The sequence below is a fragment of the Cygnus olor genome, chromosome 1, assembly GCF_009769625.2.
Source record: "Cygnus olor isolate bCygOlo1 chromosome 1, bCygOlo1.pri.v2, whole genome shotgun sequence".
NCBI classification, from domain to species: Eukaryota; Metazoa; Chordata; class Aves; order Anseriformes; family Anatidae; genus Cygnus; species Cygnus olor.
In genome coordinates, this window is record NC_049169.1 from 8,682,849 (window position 1) to 8,701,114 (window position 18,266).

Consider the following 18,266-nt stretch of genomic DNA (forward strand, 5'->3'; position numbering starts at 1 on the left):
AACATGGCCAATACTCATGAACTTTAATTGCCTTAAGGAGGAAGTTCTCATGTTCTTAAAATTTTATTTGAAATGTTAATCATGATGAGTAGGGGAAAAGGTTACCCTTTCAATACTACCTTCTGGCCTGATGAGCATTTGTTTTCCAATAACTGTAGCCCCAACTACTCATTAAAAGACTTTAATACACAGTGTGATGGAAACCTATTCATCTCTGGAGAACACTGTTCATACTGTCTTAGATCATAACTTGAAATGAGCTGTTGATCTCATCAGTTTTCATTTGTTAGCAGCACAAAACTACCACAAGGTTTGGAACAGTCAGCTTTCCCTGTCCAGGGAAGGCTATGGCTTTTGAAGGGTGTAGCAGGTTTGACTATATAACTAAACACAAGAAATACGCTGGAAGTAGTGTTATTTAAGCATTGAACTAATTTACACGTGGAAAGAATATGTTTTTTTTTTGTGTTTTCTACCAGTTACCTTCAAGGCATGAATTTTTCCCTTCTTTTCTTCTTTTTTTTTTTTTTTTTTTTTTTTTTCATTCTGTGATCCTTTCTAATGAAGGGTTTCATGTTTTCAACCACTATTGTGGAAACAGTCTAGTCAGACTATGAATTCATTGTCTACATTTGCATCATTTACTAATAAACACAGCTGACACTGTTTTAGGTGATCAACTGAAATTAAACCTTCCTTTCTCAACAAACAAACCTGACCTGAAAGACAATAACACCTTGGTCCATTGCGTGGCCTCGTGTTATTTTCTGAAATTAATGTTAAATGAATAGGATATTGAAAAAGGCTGTTTCAACTTTTGTGAACATGAAACTTGATCCTTCCCTGAACTATTGCATGTTAATTAACTTTTCACTATTGGAAGTCAACACACAATTATATCTTCTATGTTAGTGTTCAAATTTCGAGAAGGAGGAAGTGTTCAATTAGCATTGTCAAGTGAAAATGTAGACATCCACTATGCAGAAGGAACCTTTTGTTGACTTAGAGTCAAGCAGTGTCAAAAGCACAGCAGGAAATTATCATTAGCCAATCTGGACTTTTTCAACATCCAGCTCTACATCCCATAATCATCAGCTTCTGAAGGAGAGCAATTTAGGTGGAAAGTCAATCACATCTGTAACTTCGGTCAACCTATCTATGGCATGCACGCACAGATGGGATGAAGATTGCTTACACATTCCAGCTCCTGGACCTAGTGCTTTATTCTTTTCTTTATCAGATGTGCTAAATACCATTTGAAGACTGTTGTTATTTTGGAGGCAAGAGATTAATGACTTATCTTTAAAGTTACAACAGCTGTTTCATTTTATGAAGCCTATTTTTGCAAATATTCATGGCTGCATTGGTAATTGATATTTATTGTCATGCTCAGGAGATGAAGTGCTTTGAAAATGGGATTAATATTCAAATGGTGGACGGAGTCATATGGAATGTTTTTAAGCAAATTCAGAAAGATGTGCTGAATATGAGCCACACGTCACTTCCAAAAAAGGCAGTATTGAAGCCATGTGTCGTGTTCATTCCATTTTTCCACCCCACAAGTGATGGGCTGTGCTGTGGCTGCATGCAACGATTGTAAAGTGATAAGCTCTAGCTGACATTTTGCAGCAGCTGTGTTATGATGGGGGAATGGGGTTCCAAGTATCCCACTCACTCAGGTGTAGGGAAATTTAGCTCACATGTATCCTTTGTAAAAACATTACAGAACTTAATGGAACACAAAATATTTTATGTGATGGTGATAGGGGAGGACTGTGACCCTGTTAAATCACCTAAGCCACTACTTTGGTTTTAGCTAAACAAAAGGTTAGGCTCAACGTTGAAGAACACCATTAAGATTCATTCAGTTTCTGTTGAAGATTCAGGTTAGTTGCAAGCTTTAAGATTAGAATTAATTTCATTTGTGAAAGCCAAATGTGTTGAGATAATATATCTTCAGATTCCTATTTTTTCTGTTATTTTCCTTTGTATATCATTTTGTGAAATTATTCAAATCAGATATGATTTATTTAACTTTTAAGTTGATTTGAAGGATTAGAGAAAATAATATAAATAGTAAATACTTTCTTTTAAAGCATACCTTATCTGGAGGGTAAACTTTGCTGTAGATGTGTAGATGACTATGGCTAGCAATAAATAGTATGAGGTAAATGTTAACTTAAGACAGCTCCCTATGTGTATTTATGGCCTAAAGAAGGCACATCAAAAGATAAGACTAAACACTCCTTTAGGCTATAGTTATAGAGTACCATAAAAGATTGAGTATGTTACTTGCAATAAAATGCCTTAGTGAGGTCTAGCAAAGTTGCCAAATAGTTTCACTTTATCTTAGCCTGACTTGCTATTTTTCACATTAATTTGTCTTTACATGGGTTTGAATAATTGCTGAATGTTTTTTTTTAAAAAAAAAAAAAAGCAAATTTTGGCAAGAAATTCCACAATGTAATGCTGAAAGGAGTAACATATAGGGTGATAGGTTTGTAACTCAACTGACAGATGGAATAGATTCTGCTGTGCTGGTCTATATTTATCCCTCATAAAATCACTCCTGGCTGAGAAAAGTAGTTCAAATTTTCATGGAGTACTTTTCAATTATTTTATAACACAAGCCCAAGTGTTCTTACCTTGTATAGCTATGAAAAATTTTGTTTAGACATTAGGAAATTGCTGTTGAATTTGATCTGCTTGCTATTGGTGACGCAGTGGCAGATCCATGAAGACAGAATAATTGATGGCATATCACACTGCTGATGAGATAGCTATTACTGATCTATATTTTAATAACACAGCAAAACATGGTTACTTCATCACTGTTGAACAAATCTCCAAGCACTGAAAGAGTGATAAGAAATATTTCACCACAGAGGATCAAACACACACACACACACACAAAAGTAGTTTTAAAAGAAGATAGAGCCATGTTTTCCAAGTTTTATATCATGTAATCTGGGATTATAATAGGAACAACCAGCATTTTTTTCCTAGTTGGTAGAACCATAGTTGTGTTTGCAGTAAAATATACAACCTGAGCATTTTATGTTTATAACATTAAAAGAAGATTTTGCTCTACATAAACTGGTATTACCTCCTGTAAGAATCAGATGCATTGGCTGACTTGAAAAGTCGCAAAATTGAAAAATCTGTTCTATGGGTAACTTCAGTATTTTAGTAGAAGTTTTGTTCTAAATCTGAATAAAACCCAGAAAGCCTGAAGTTTCTCCTGGAAGAGAAATCTCATAAAATTCTTCTAAGGTGTCTGACATTGGGGGTTTAGCTGCTGCCCTGACTCAGGAAGGCCCTGATAGCGCTGAAGGAAGTAAGCACTGTCAAGGAAGAAAAATTTTCCTGGATCTAAATAAGTGGACCAGAAGACAGAAACTGACAGAGATCTCTCCCACAATCATAGATCTATGGCAGACCTGAAAATGTTTTCAGCTATCTGCATGGCAAGGTTTTCCTGCTGTATAAGGTCCTGTCAGCATCCTTAAGACCAGGAAAGTTGTCTATTGGGAAATTATCAGGCAAGTGGGATTCAGTCTGAATCATTTTGCTATCCACCTTTCTAAACGAGTCCCATGTGAACAAGGTATATCAAAGAAAAAATATAGATAGATAGGTTCATATTAAATAGATAAGTAGATAGATTCGTGGAAATTAGTATGACCTTCTGGGAAGAAAAAGGCTCAGCTAGAATCTAGATGAAAAAGTTCTACTGACAGTGTTATTCTTTCAGACATTTTTTTTTTCCCGTGATCCTTCTTGTGCAAGAGCAAAACTTCAGAACTGAAGTTATCAATTCTTATTTTCTCTCTGCTAATAAAAATAAATAAATGTTGAATTTAGTATCATATGGAATGTGTATGAAGGTAGTCAGGAGAAGGAACTAATTCAAAGGCAGTATCTTGCTTGCCTGGGTGTTAGTAAGCAGGGCTTGAGAACTAGAGTGTAGTAGTGTTTTTCATACTGATTTTTATGTGTCTGCGTGAAAAAGATGATAATCTTTTTCTGTCTGTTTATAATAATGAGCTGGAAATGTACACTCCTGATAAAACTAACTGCTCCTTGCTGCACATGAGTAGAGGCATAAATCTCTCTCTCTTTCCTTAGTCTGTAAGAAATATAATTATTTTTTTAATGGAATTATCTTTTAATTTTGGAGTAGGTATCTGAATTAACCGTCCATCCAGTTTGGGGTTGATAATGGAGAGGGGGAAGTAATCTATATTTAAAGACTCCTATACGACCCAAATTATTTTTTATTTCTCTTCAAAGCTTTGGCCAGTTATTAAATAAGATACAGATAGGAGGTGGGGAAAAAAAAAAAAAAGTAACACGTAGGAAGTAAGTAGTCAAAGTTAGAAAACCAGATAAATACCTTTGGGAGAGATGGTAAAGATATGTCATTCCAATATTGAGAAATTAACACCTTTATGAAGTTTAGCCTGAAAATACACGTGAAAAGGAAATCCTGTGTATATTGTAGCTTCAAAATCTAATTTTCAAGCTTGACTGTGACTTTTTCCATTACCAGTTCTTGTATAGAATTTTTTTTTTCTCTCTTAAGTCTTAAGCATTTCAGAGCATGTGACATTCCACTCAAATCAATGAAAAGCATATCACCAGCTAGTTGTTTGTCTTTGTTGTGCCCAGTTAAAAATGTCTTTCATTTCACTGACAATGTCACATGCCATGAAATGAATTTCTTTTCACAGATTCTTGGTGTCATTTGTGCAAATGTAATTAGATCTGCACCTTGGTCAAGTAAGTAATCCCAAGAAGTGAAATACTGACTTTAGAGGCTTACTGATTTTTAGCAGTGGTGTAAGGCATGAGTTGTGCACTTCAGCACTTCTGAATTGTCTGGGAAACAGTTAAAATCACCAGTTTCTAGCTTTTCAGACATGAAAGTAAATGGAATCTAATGGGTGAGTTTCTTTCTTTCCTCTGTATTCATTCCATTAGTAGTTTGCTTGGATGACTCCGTCAATACGCTTGGTAAAAATGACTCAAATGTAGACCATTCCCCAAAGCTTCCTGACTCATTACTCCAAAGTTGCTAGATAAGAATTAGCAATCAGGGATGATGCATAGGATATTTCGGTGGCATTGTGTAGGATGAGTGCAAGATGAGTTTGAGGGTTGACTAGGAAGTATAGAGCATAGGCTGGGAATAGAATCATAGAATGGTTTGGGTTGGAAGGGACCTTAAAGATCATCTAGTTCCACGTCTGTGCCACGGGCACCTTCCACTAGACCAGGTTGCTCAAAGCCCTGTCCAACCTGGACTAGAACACTTCCAGAGATGAATAAAGAAGAAAGAATTAGCACTTCATGAAGCTTCTATGTAAGATTAAAATAAAGAGTATATGCTACACAGGGCTACCAGCCAAGTCATATATGTTTCATCTGACCCCTTGGGAAAAGCCTATTATTAATATCACTGTTTGATAGGGATCCAAGTGATGGATGCAAAACTTAGTAATGGATACAAAGGTAAAAACTTTGTGTCAATTTAGTGTTTTCACCAATTGGTTACTAGAAATTATGGTTTGGATGCTACCTGACTTGGATGTTCTGACTTAGGTTTTCAAATGCAATTAGATCTGAGATTCAGTGTGTGAAAGCCTCTTCAGATTAGAAGCTGGAGGTGGTTCTTTTAGGGCCACCTCTAGCCTCTTCTATTTCAGGAAAATTCAGGAAGATTTTCAATAGAATTCCCTTTCATAACCTTGTTATACTCTCTTTTCTTCCAAGATGACTCTTCCTACTTTCTCTTCAAGTTAGAGGATTTCTAGTTGTGATATAACTCTTAAGAGTGAGAACTTATAAAGTTTCACTTCAGAAATAGCCAGGGAACATTAATTACGGATCTGAAAATAATATTTCTAAACCAATAGCAATCCATGACATATCGTATTCCCATAATTAAATAAAAGATACTAAGTAAATGTACTTTTCACAAATGAAAATGTGTTAAATCTATTGTGGGCTTTGATTCAGTTGATTCAGTAGAACAGCAGGGTTGGACACACCTGAAAAACGGGTTTGTAAAGGAAAGGTTTCCAGACACTACTTTATAAGAATGATAACAGGCACCACTATGTTGGAGATACTGATAATAGCCCAGTTAAGATTATTTTTACTGTAGTCGTGTGTAATTGAAAACCAGGTCCTGACTTTCCTTCTTGTGTTGGATTCACAGTGGATAAAATTTGATTTTAAGAGTTCGTCCCTATATGGAAATTTAAATAAAATTTGTATATTTCTTTTCTGATGAATTTCTACTTTGTAGCTATTGTTAGTCACAAATTAGTCTCATAAACTACCTATAACGTGAAGGATGGTCTCAGCTGAACAGAGTTATGTTGGAAAGTGTGGCTAGCTATTTCTATCCACATATATTATTATTTTGGTTGATACATTTTATTATTTTTTTGACCAGTAGCTATATATATTGGTCGTCTTTACTTTGGTTCTATCAAGAAAACCACTCCTACTAACTCTCAATGGGAACACCTTTGTTTTTATTTAGCTCTTACAGAGTTATGTACAGTGAAAAAATTGTCATTAAAAAAAAAAAAAGTATTTTACTCATCCCATCATTCTCTTTTTCATATTTCCCTCTTTTTCAGAACAACTGAGACAGTTTATTTAGTACAGTAATTCTGCAAGCAAAGATAAAAATCATCCTAAGTCTGATAGTCAACAGTTGTTCAGCAAACATTACAAGACTGTCTTATCTCCTAATTACTCAGGAAGGCTTAAGCTGTACTTGAGGGCTTTTCTGAAATGCAGAGAACATTTCAGTTGTACTTCAATCTTTTCATTCTAGAGAAGCAAGAGAATAGGAGAAAAGTCTTCCATGGAAATCAATATGCAGCTTCCTGTCCAAAAAGTTTCTGAAGTCTCTGGTCCTAAAATCTGTCTCCATCAATGGTAAATACAAATAGCTACAGTGCTCCACTGAAGCCCTTGAAGGTCTTCTTAAGTCTGTATACAATAATATATGATGGCAATGTGAAAGCAAAGATAAAAGATTTGTAAATCCAGCATATGAAGTCAGCAAAAGAAAGGAAAAAGCTTGGAGAATTTAAGTCTATAGGGACAAAAACTACTGGTGAGTTTATTTTCTCATTCTTGAAACCTACAGGAAATTAAAAAAAAAAATTCTCACTAAGAGGTAAGAAGTGAAGATTTGAGTACATGAAGAGAAAGGAGAAGTGTCATGAGTGGTATGAATTTGGTGGATTGAATGATTTGGCTTCTAGGAAGTTGTGCTGAGTGATGGGGAATGGAGAAGGAAAATGAAGAATTCCATTTTAGTCAATAAAATGTAAAGGAAAAGCATTGCTTGAACAGCTCATTCTTTAGCAGCTTGATTTCTCCCTGTTGAATGCAAGGGCAATAAATACTTTGGTGTGTTCAGGAGAGATTTCTGTGATTTTTTTTTTTTTTGTTGTTGTTGTTCCAGGAACTGCTCCTTTTTTTTTTTTTTTTTAATCAATAATTTTGTATGTGTATATATATATATGCATGTAATATATATATATATATACATAAAATAATGAAATGTACAAAGTTGAGCATGAGAACAGTTCAGGAAGGACAAATGGCAGATGTAATAGGTAACTACAGGACTGTTGTGCTTTCTATCCCTTGCCAAGATGTGGCCTAATAATATCTGAAGGCCTCTGATGAGATCTTCAGTGTGGGTATCCTGCCTTTATGCCACTAAAACTTATGAAGGATGGGCATTCACTTTTTTTTACACCATCCTTTTCTCAGTGATTCTGTCTCTGGAGGAGGGTGACTGAACTTTCCAAGACAGACTGAACTTTTCTGTCTTTGTTTACCACCATGAAACATAACTACAATGAAGAAGATGCAGCCTTTACTCTCTGCTTTGTATGAAATTTGACCTGTGATTCATAAGAGGTGATCCTCACTTTTCTAGTCTGCCCTCCTTCCTGAAGGCTTCCTGCTCAGATTTTTTTGATAAGTGAATGCATTTTCCAGATATACTTTCTTTCTTTTTTTATTTTTTTTTCCTCCCATTCCTCTCTCATTTCTGAAAAGAAGCAATGAGGGGGAGGAAATGGACTGTAAAAGAAGCACAAAAGCAGAGATTTTGCTGAATGATGACAGCAGACCAAAGGAGCCTCTGGGTAAAAATGGGGTAATTGGACAGCATAATATCATATGACTTTGAGACATGATGCGACTAGAATCCGCATAGCATTCAATTATACATGTCCAAATACTAGTGTCTTCAATCACCCTTCTTTTGGGGCCTCTCTCCATATCATTTTGCTCATAGTGAAGGATGCTTTCTTCCTTTAGGCACAGAGGGGCATTTGTCAGGCTGTGTTTAGGAGGAGGGGATGATACATGTTCACACCCCCTCTCAGCAGCACTGCCTGTTGAAGCAGGTATGGCAGGTCTGATGAGGACTGCCCACACAGCTGCTCACTTTCCTCTTCTTCCTCTGTCTTTTTGATATAATCTTTGCATCCAATGTTGTTTTCATCACCCCATCAATCTTCCTGCTCACACATCCCTTTGCTCCTTGACTTTCAGTACACTCCAGTGAATGGCTTTTGGGTTTATGGTTGCTCATGATGCATATTTCTCTTCTTGCAGAAATTTTAGGTCACCATAGTACTTCTCTGAAAATATTCACAAGTGAGGGAGTTGGGAATAAGGCCTAAAGTATGCAAGACCAAGGTGGTGTCTGAAAACTTTTCTATATTTTGTGTATTTCTTAAGAAGGAAACATAGATCCGCTTGTACTTTCTTGATTATGCATCTTCCATTTAGGAAATCTCTCTGTAATACAAGCTTGTATACAGGCTGTGTTAGAGTCTCAAACTTCCATAACTAATGAAGATGAAGGGTAAGGGAATTAATTTTTAATTACAACTTAAGATCCATAGCAGCTTTAAAAAAATAAACTTTTGAGCCATGCTGATTAGTGTTGCTATATTGCTTAGAAAAGTTTGAGAAACAGTCAGTATCTAGCATAGTTTGAAATGTGCTTCTATTTCAAACTGTTTGGAATATTAAAAATATGTTTTGTGTATGTATAACTACATATAACATTGAAATGGTATATGTGAGTGACATTGTGTGGGTGACTTTACCAGCACGGCACATTTAGTTTTAGTATTATTATAATTTATTTTGTCCCAAAGAGGATTTTTTTTTCTACCTGTATACAGCCTGTAAATGCTAGGAATAATATTAATTTTTAAAATTAAATTTACAAAAATCCCCTGACACATGAATCATATCACATAAATCAGCTTTGAATATACTTCGAATATACTCTTCAGACAACCTAGCTTATATAGAGCAATTCTGACAATTGTTCTGTATCTTCAGGAGTGAAACAAACAAACAAAAACACAGGAACCACCAGCAGCCCATTTACACAAAAACATGAGGCTTTTCTTATTTCTGAACAATATATGTGATTAGTAGACTTTAAATGTCCATTGAAAGTGTCTTCCTCAGGGCAATGGCACTGTCTCCCTGGCCTTTCTCTGAACATTTAAAGTCAGCTATAGTCCTTTGTAGGTTTTTACAGAAATAGACTATAGCGTTAAAGACTTTGAATTAATGAAACTTGCAGCCACTTGAGCATGTTGCATCCATTCCAGTCTCTTAGTGAAAGAGGTGAGAAAACTGAACATTGCTTTGATGAGAGAAAAAAGAGTGAGGAGGATCTGTGGTAAGCCAGTAATAACTATTCTTCTGTCTCCTTTCCTGTGACTAAACTCTTCTAAAATAGGTTTATTTGTACCTAATGAAACATAGAAAGCTTCAGTCCTGCAGCAAAACAGGCAAAGTGGTGTTGGGAACAAAACTTACCCTCTGCTCTGATAAGTCTGGTATTTTTTGTACCTTGTAGAGCTCTGTGATTTGCACAAGGAGGCTTCTCTCCTAATCCAGGGAAGGTAGAAAGGACACAAACTAGAGGGTTTAGTGTATGCAAAAAGCAAGATTTTTTTCCTCCTCTGGGTTTCTCCCAAAGTCTTCCATTACATCACCTTTTCCTACTGCAAAACTGTAGTAGTGGTGGTGTGTACTGTATGGAATTCAGTCTGCCTCACTTGCCAGCCATTGTGCTTGGTTTTTTTTGTTGTTGTTGTTTGTTTGTTTATTTGTTTGCATACTCATCTTTCTGTGGCTTTGACATAGACATAAATGTTTATAGACCCTCTTTTTTTTTTTTTTTTTAATCAGTATAAGCTTCTGGGAAGTCATCAGCTCACAGACCAAAAATTTACATTTTCCCATATATAAGGGTAGGAAATAGGAAAAGAGGAACACAGGAATCTGTTCTTCCTGCTTGACTGGGAGTCATCACCTTTGCAGCTTGTAGGCCAAAACAGGAAAGCTTTATAACTTTATAGCTGATGCCTATAGCATTAGTATCTACCTTCCAAGAGGACTCATGTTGATTATACCTGTCTTTAGTCAAACTGCAAGATGCAACATATTGATCTCCAAAACAGCACATCTGCCATGACAGAATCATGAGGATTTTCAGAGCATTTGTACTGATCCATGAGGATAAAGACTTTCACAGTGCTGTCCTCCTGCATGAAAGTCTTAAGTTTCCAGTGATGTTCTTGTATTTTGGGTATCCAATAGCTACTGTGATGGCTAATATTGAAATATACAGAAATATGATCCGAAAGACAGGCTTGAATTTTGTCACATGCATGAATGTCACTGCACTGAATGAACTGTTCAGGCATTTGGAGTGATAGACCCCATGCCAGGATTGCACGCCCCAAATTATCTATGGTCTTTCAGTGCACATGGATAAGTAAGTTATTGAATTCAGTCTTTACCCAAGTATCTCTATATATGTTACATATCTCCAAAGATCATTTAATTTGTTAATTGACAAAGTGATAAGATTTTAAAGTTTTAAAGCTATTATTTTTAATACTTTTTTTTCTTTTTTCTTTTTTCTTTTTTCTTTTTTCTTTTTTTGTCTGTTTTCTCCTCATTTGTGCAGCTAATCTGTGAGAAGGGCTATCTAGATAATGTGAATAGCAGAGTAAAGTAAGTGTTAATTTGTTAAACTGTGGAGCTCCACCTGGCCTAGATCACTAGACTCCTTCTCTATGCAACTACTCTTCATGTTAATAAGGAAAGCATGTTCTTTGAAGAGCAAATATACACATCACACTTCACGTCCTAAAGCATTCAAGATGTTTTTCGGAGATGCCAGAGATAAGTAGCATGATGCACAAGTACACACAATATTTGATGAGGTACCATACTACTTGATGAGATACCATAATACATACAGAACTATTATCATTCTGATGTCTTCCACTACACATGCTGAGACTATCAATAATCAGAGTTGGTTTAGATTTCTGGATTCTGGTTTTGGATATCTTGAATTGAATTCAAATACAAGTACAAACTGGCATTAAGCCTTTTTTTTCCTGCATTACGGGAAAAGCAGAGCTAATTCAAAAATGTTGCATTCACTAAGAATTTTGAAGCATGTATCTGTAACTATTTTGGATAACTAGATGGTTTTCACTTCTTAAATGTTATTTTTTTTATGTGTAGATGTTTTTGCACCCTCTGTCTTCTCAATTTTTCCAGCTTTGAAGTAGAAAAGTATAGAAGAAGGAATAAGATAATGCTGTAGTTTTCGTATATTTGTGAGAAAATTGTAATCAAAATGTAAATTAAGCCTGAGCCTGACTTTTTTTTTTTTTTTTTTTAAGAAGTCTGGTTTTGGTCAAAATGTCTGCAAACAAAAAGGTAATAACTTTACAACCTGATCAGACTTGAAAGTCATGCTAGAGAAAGAATGAGAGAAAGTCATGGTTAAAGAATAAAAATAGATGTAACAAACCAAAAGTATTGTGTTTCATGAAGTCATGGAATTAAGAAAAAAAAATCAACATTGACTGGCAAAAGGAACACACGGAAACCAGTCATTTGCAGACATAAGAAGTAAATATGTTCTGTAGAGTATTTTGACCTCATTGATTGTTCCAGCAATTATTTAGAAATAGACCTTGTAATAGGACCTGTAATCCTTAGCCAGTAGCTAGCTGGTACTCTTTTCCACATTGTCAGTGAATCTGGATGAAAATATGTAAGCTGTATCATGGCTACTTGTTTTGTACTCGTGTTCTTATTTTTGCAAGGTCAGGTTCAGCATTTACCTGTGTGTGTAAAACTCTCATTAATACCAGTTAATACACAGAGGAAGAATACTGTATTTGATGTCATTTCTCAATGGAATAAGATGGGGTAAAATTTGGTTACAAATGGTATGAAGTAAAGAATTTAATAAAACATCTGCATTTGGAGCTATGTACTATTTTCAAAGAACCACAGAGGTTTATCTGGAAATGGACATCTTTTGGAAGGCAGGTAGTATTGTAAAACTGTTAGATGGACTCAGAGCAAAATAATTAATCTGGTACAATTACAAAACTGAGCTTAGTTCTAGGCATGTGCAGAGGGGGTAAAAGGATGAACTAGCACAGTTTGTTCAAGTCCTTGCTTTAACATGTCAATAGAACCCTGATCGATTGCATTTTGATACTTCCTAATATGTACACTGTTATAATTCTGATTTTCTTCTGAACTGCTCAGATTTTTGTATACCTTTGTATGCTTTAAAATGAAATTATTTCAATGAACAAACCAACTTCACTCAAATCTTCAGGAAAATACAGCCAAGTTGTGGTTTTCAGTTCCTTCCTCTCTCATGGTAACTCTGTATTTGTATTGTTCAGGCCCTACTGTTCTATTTCCAGACTACCCAAAAGGTGGGTTTGCCTCTCATAATGATCTAGTTATACTCCTCCAGAATAGAATAACTACCACCAAACCTGACAGCCTGTACACTCACCCACCTGAAAGCCTGGGAGCCATGGAAAAATTTGTCTGGTTAATTCCAATAATGAATTCATACATAATGACCAGGACTAGAGGGGCCTTGTTTCTAGCCTGGTGGAAGAAAGGGACAAACGGATTTACTGGACTGTGTGGCCTGGCACATCGGACAGATGTGCCAAACCCAAAAAGCTAGAAGGCCCCAATTTCACAATCTGTATTTTTACTGAAAATCAAAATCAATCAAGCTTTTGCTCTTCTGCTACATGGGAAGTTTCTGGTCTCCATGAGGAGATGTGTTACACTTTGACAGGTGTACCACCCCAGTCAAACTCCCCAGGCTGTAGTGACTCTAGTGGACACCAGTGCACAGTATACCCTAATGCCATCCATCTCTAAAGGGGCAGAAACCGTCCTTATTTCTGGAGTGACAGGGCTATCCCAACAGCTAACTGTTCTGCGGTACATAGGTCCGTGTGATTCCACCTCAGTATATGCCCCTAACTGTGAATAATTAGTTACAATTAAGTCATAGTTAAGGCTTTCTTTATTCAAGACATTTATTTAGAGTATTGAAAATGAATTTGAAGAGCCAGCAGTAGGAAAAATGGGAATCTGAATATGTTTCATACAGAATAATGTCACAGTCCTGGGCATTACAACAGCACATGATATGGGGTGTCCCTTGTCTTAATCACACTGAGGATAAATGTGAAATTTGACACCTTTTCTTCTCTACCTAGAGCTCATCCCCTACATTTCCTTGCTTATTACAAGATAAGTTTTCACACTTTTTCAGAATTTGGTGGTGGTTGAAAAACCTCTCCAGTTAAGTGTCTTCCATAACTTGGACAAAAACAAGAAGTAAATGTTGCTGAGGAAAAGAAAATAAACACGAAGCAGTTACATAAAAAGTCATATCATTACATGCCCCCTTGCACAACTGTGTTGCATACCTATTTTACTGTGTGAGCCTCTATTTTCTGCAGTACAACTGCATCCATCAGAGCACAAAACAAGCAGTACTTCATGAGTGAGGCAACTGTGAAATATTTTTTTTCATGTTACCCTCCAGTATAACATTATGCCTCATTTACTTCATGACAGCTGAAGTCTGCACAGAGAAATCTTTGTTGTTACCCCTCTGATTCCTGCTGTAGTGGTGTTTGAGCACATCTTCAACAAGAACAAACTCCTCCGCAACTCCCAGTTTGAAGCAGGAAAGTATTATCCGTATGTGACAGAGACAAAAGAAGAGATTAAGCCACTTTCTCCGTACAAGATGCAGAGCAAGTGCCAAGGGCTCAGAAAGTGTCCAGCTTACTCAGATTCTTCTCCAGTGCCCTAATTATTACAACAATTAGTCTCTTGAATGCATGGTGGCTTAAATTATTATCCATCATGCTCTCTCTGGAATGAATGTAAAAGACCAGCAAATATTATGAAGGACCAATTGTCTACTAGGTTCAACTTTCCATGCTCAGAAAACAAGTTGCAATCAAAGACGTGGAACAAGCTGTACAGGTTCATCGAGCAAAACCCCAGCTGCAAGGCTGAGATCACTTTTTTTTTTTTTCCCCAACTGTCATTTCCCAGCCAAGTGTGTCACTGAGTAAGATTCACACTAATTGTATTTGATTTTGCCCATTTGACCAATTTCACTTCATATCTGTATTTTCTCAGCAAATACTGGACAGTAGTCTAGAGAAAGGACAACACTGAAATGCTAGAAATGACTCTATGGTTCAGCCCTGAGATAGTGACAAAATAGGTTGAACTGACTTCTTGCTGGGCCAGATAAAGTCTTTCACGGGCAAGGGACCCAGTGCTTCCAACAGCTGATCCTACATTCAGGGAGACAGATATTTGAGAAAATGAGGCATTACCATTTCTGATATTTGCTGACTCCTAGCACTGGAATAGAATAGCAGAGCTCAAACATTTGTCCCTGATGTTACTCCATCCTCACAGTGTTCTCTTTGCTCAGTGCCCCCTGCATTTATTATTATTATTATTATTATTATTACTTATTTATTTATTTATTTATTTATTTATTTTAAGGGGAGGAAGGGGAGGTTGTTTCTCCTTTCAGGTACACATACATTTTCTACAAGAACATATTTACTTTCCTATGGATGGATTATGAAGAAACTGTTCTGAAATGTCTAAAATTCCTCAGTATGACTGGTTGCTATAATCTAAAAACTACTCTACCAAATCTACTACACTCATACAAAATGTACAATAAATGTCCTTAAAGCTTTGACATAATTCAGTTTGCACTTGTTTTCATAAGACATTTCTCTAACCTTCCTATCACATTCCTAGTATCTACCGTCCAACTACTGTAGTCCAGAGCTGTTTGAAATACAATGGTAAGCTTTCCTAATCATAAAAAATGCACATTTTTTTCATCTATCCCTTATTTTTCAATGTTGGATTTGCTAGGGAAAAATAATTTAGGGACTACTACCTGGCTTGAGAAGAAATGAGCTATTCCAGATGGAAAAAGTAAAACAGAGAGTTACAGGGTACTGAAAGAGGTCTCACAGAAATCTTTGTGTAGCTTTAGTGACAGGCATTGCCTTACATTCTGCCTGTAACAAACACACATTTCATTGCAGCTTTAACTCCAGCTGGGAGCCTGGCTATGTGTGTTGTAAAGTAATACAGAGTGAAAGGACAGTTGTATGGTGAAAACAAAGTATTGGGTGTCAGGAAGTTATGGGCTTCAGACCGGTATTTGCCCCTGACTATGCACTGAAATAAACCATTGGGTCTGTTTCTCCATCTGAATAATCACTTGTAAAATTAATGTAGTACTTGTATTTCTCTTGAAGGTACTGGACTGCTAAATTGGTTTCGTGGGGTACAAGTTTGGTTTCATGAATGGTACAAGTTGCAGACTGACAGGAGAATTCACCTTCAGCATCATTCTCTATCATTTAGCCAAAAAAAAAAAAATATATATATATATATAGTTACAACATTTTAGTGACATGGTAAAAGTGGTATTAGCAATGTCTGTTTAAACGTACTGTTTTGACTATGGACAGAGTTTTATATTCTTTTTTTAGATATCTAAGTTTGAACTATTGGAAGTCTAAATTTAACTTAGCAAAAATATTGGATTATCTTTATTTCCCATAGAGAGTACTATCCTCCTCCAAATGACCATTCTGAGTATTGAAATCAGATTTTTGTTTTAAACCTATTTCCAGAGGAGTCATCACTGATTATTCAGGGAGCGAAGGGTAATTAAGCATGAGATGCACTTCACGGGTTTCAGTGCTTGATAGGTGGATGCTTTCACCTGACTTTCATTTAGATTCAGTGGGGAGAAATAAGCACTTCAGACTGTGCAAAATACACGTTTATCACAAGAGATGCCTGTTTCTCTGAGCAGCCATAAAGAGAACTTATACAGCTGATATTAAGTAAACCTCTCAATTGAAGATGTCTTAGGTTAGATTCCTAATCTCAGAATACTTCTTTCTTTCCTGATATCTATGCATCCACCACATGATGTACAGGTTATCCTTAGTGTTTAAAGGCTAACACTTTCATTTTAAACACAGATTGAAATAAAAATTATCCCCAAAACAGAAATTCTGGCAGCAACTAATTTTGGTCTGTCTCTTATTCCCAAGTGACAAAACTTTAGTTGAACAAACTCCTTGGGTTCAGGATTTAATTCTAAGGTAGGAATGCCAAACCCAAATAGGCCAGCACTCAGGGCAATCTGCCCGATTCAGTACAGGAACATGAGGCTCAGTTCTTCTCATGCCAGATGAGAGCCATATCCTCCAAGTTGCTGGCAGCTCTTCTCTGGGCCTCTCTTTTTCCTCTGCCTCCCACTATCCCCCCCTCCCTTCCCCCACTTCCAAAAAAACTTTGCCAGGCTTGCCTTATTTCATTCTGCATCAGAATAGAAACAATTTTTGCAATCTAAAATCTAGGAGAAAAAAAAAATAAATTTAAAAAAAAAGAAATTTTGTTTTCAGGCCAGCCTGCTGAGAAGAATCCTTAGCATAATCAGGTCAGTATAATCAGTGCTGCTTAAGTGGTCAAAAGCATTTTTGTTTTTAAATAGAAAAATACACATTGCAACAAGCATAAAATGGAAAAAAAAAAAAAAAAAAAAAAAGGAGATGGAAACTAAGCTAGTCTCTCAAAACAGCTCATTAAAAAAAAAAAAAGTTTCATTTTCTGGCTTTGCTCAGTTTTCTGTTTCTATGTGTTACAATTGCATTTTAGTAAAATGATATATTATTGCACTCTTTGCAGTAGATAGTGGTTTGTGGTAAACAAAATGTGATCCATCTTTTTCCAATACTTTTGTCTGGCTAAATAAAATTATTCTAATGTTTTCTGAGTTTGTCTAATGAGAAGTACACTCATATCTCCTGTTTTCCTTTCTTTAAAATGATTAAAGAACAAAAAATCTCTCAGTCTGAATGTTGTTTCCACCTTCATTTTTATCCCTGTGTAATATTACTCTTTCAGATCTCATTGTTTTGAATATTGTTTTGGGCTATGATATGGGAGACTGTCACAGAAGAAACGGCTCTTACAAGGAATATTTTCCTGACTTATGGATTATGAAAGTTTTTTTTTTTTTTTTTTTTTTTTTTTTTTTAATGAGATTCTAGATGATGATAACTAAAAACAGACTCCAGAGCTGTTCTGTTTTGAAGATCCTTAAGTGACAAAGACTGTCTTTGTTATCAGGCACTATTTCTCCTTGTGCTTGACCATTCTTCATACTTAGTTCTGCTGCTCACTGCCTGTTCCATGACTTTCTTTTCACTGTTTCTCCTTTGTCTTTGTGGGTATTCAGAAACAAGGTGACTCCAGAGCCCATGTTATAGCTTGATATATACACAGACTGCTCACTCTGGCCACTCCTGGCTCTATAGAAAGCAAAGTTGGTGTGCTTACAGCAGGTTCTTTTTCATATCCCAGGATCTAAAACTGAAAGAAAGCCCAGGTGATTTTCAAGCAAATTACTTCAGCTTCATTCCTTACACAAGAACTTCTGCTAACTATGTTGTGTCATTGTCTGCACAACATACAGCAGCAAGTGCAGGCATTTTCTACTCTTTGTGATTCTCAGCTGGCTGTTGAACATATGCCCAGTCTTGTACAATACTTAAGAACATGTTATTCTTTCCCAGAAGGTCATTGCATATGTATTGGGCATATAATGTGACATGAGACCTCAGAAGAACTGTCTCAAAGTGATTTTCTCTCTTCCTTATAAAAAAAAGGGGGGAAAAAGAAGAAAAAGATGCATTTTTTTTTACTCTAAACGAAATGAAAAGCAGAATTGGCTGCTCAGGAATTTGTTCTTCCAGAGG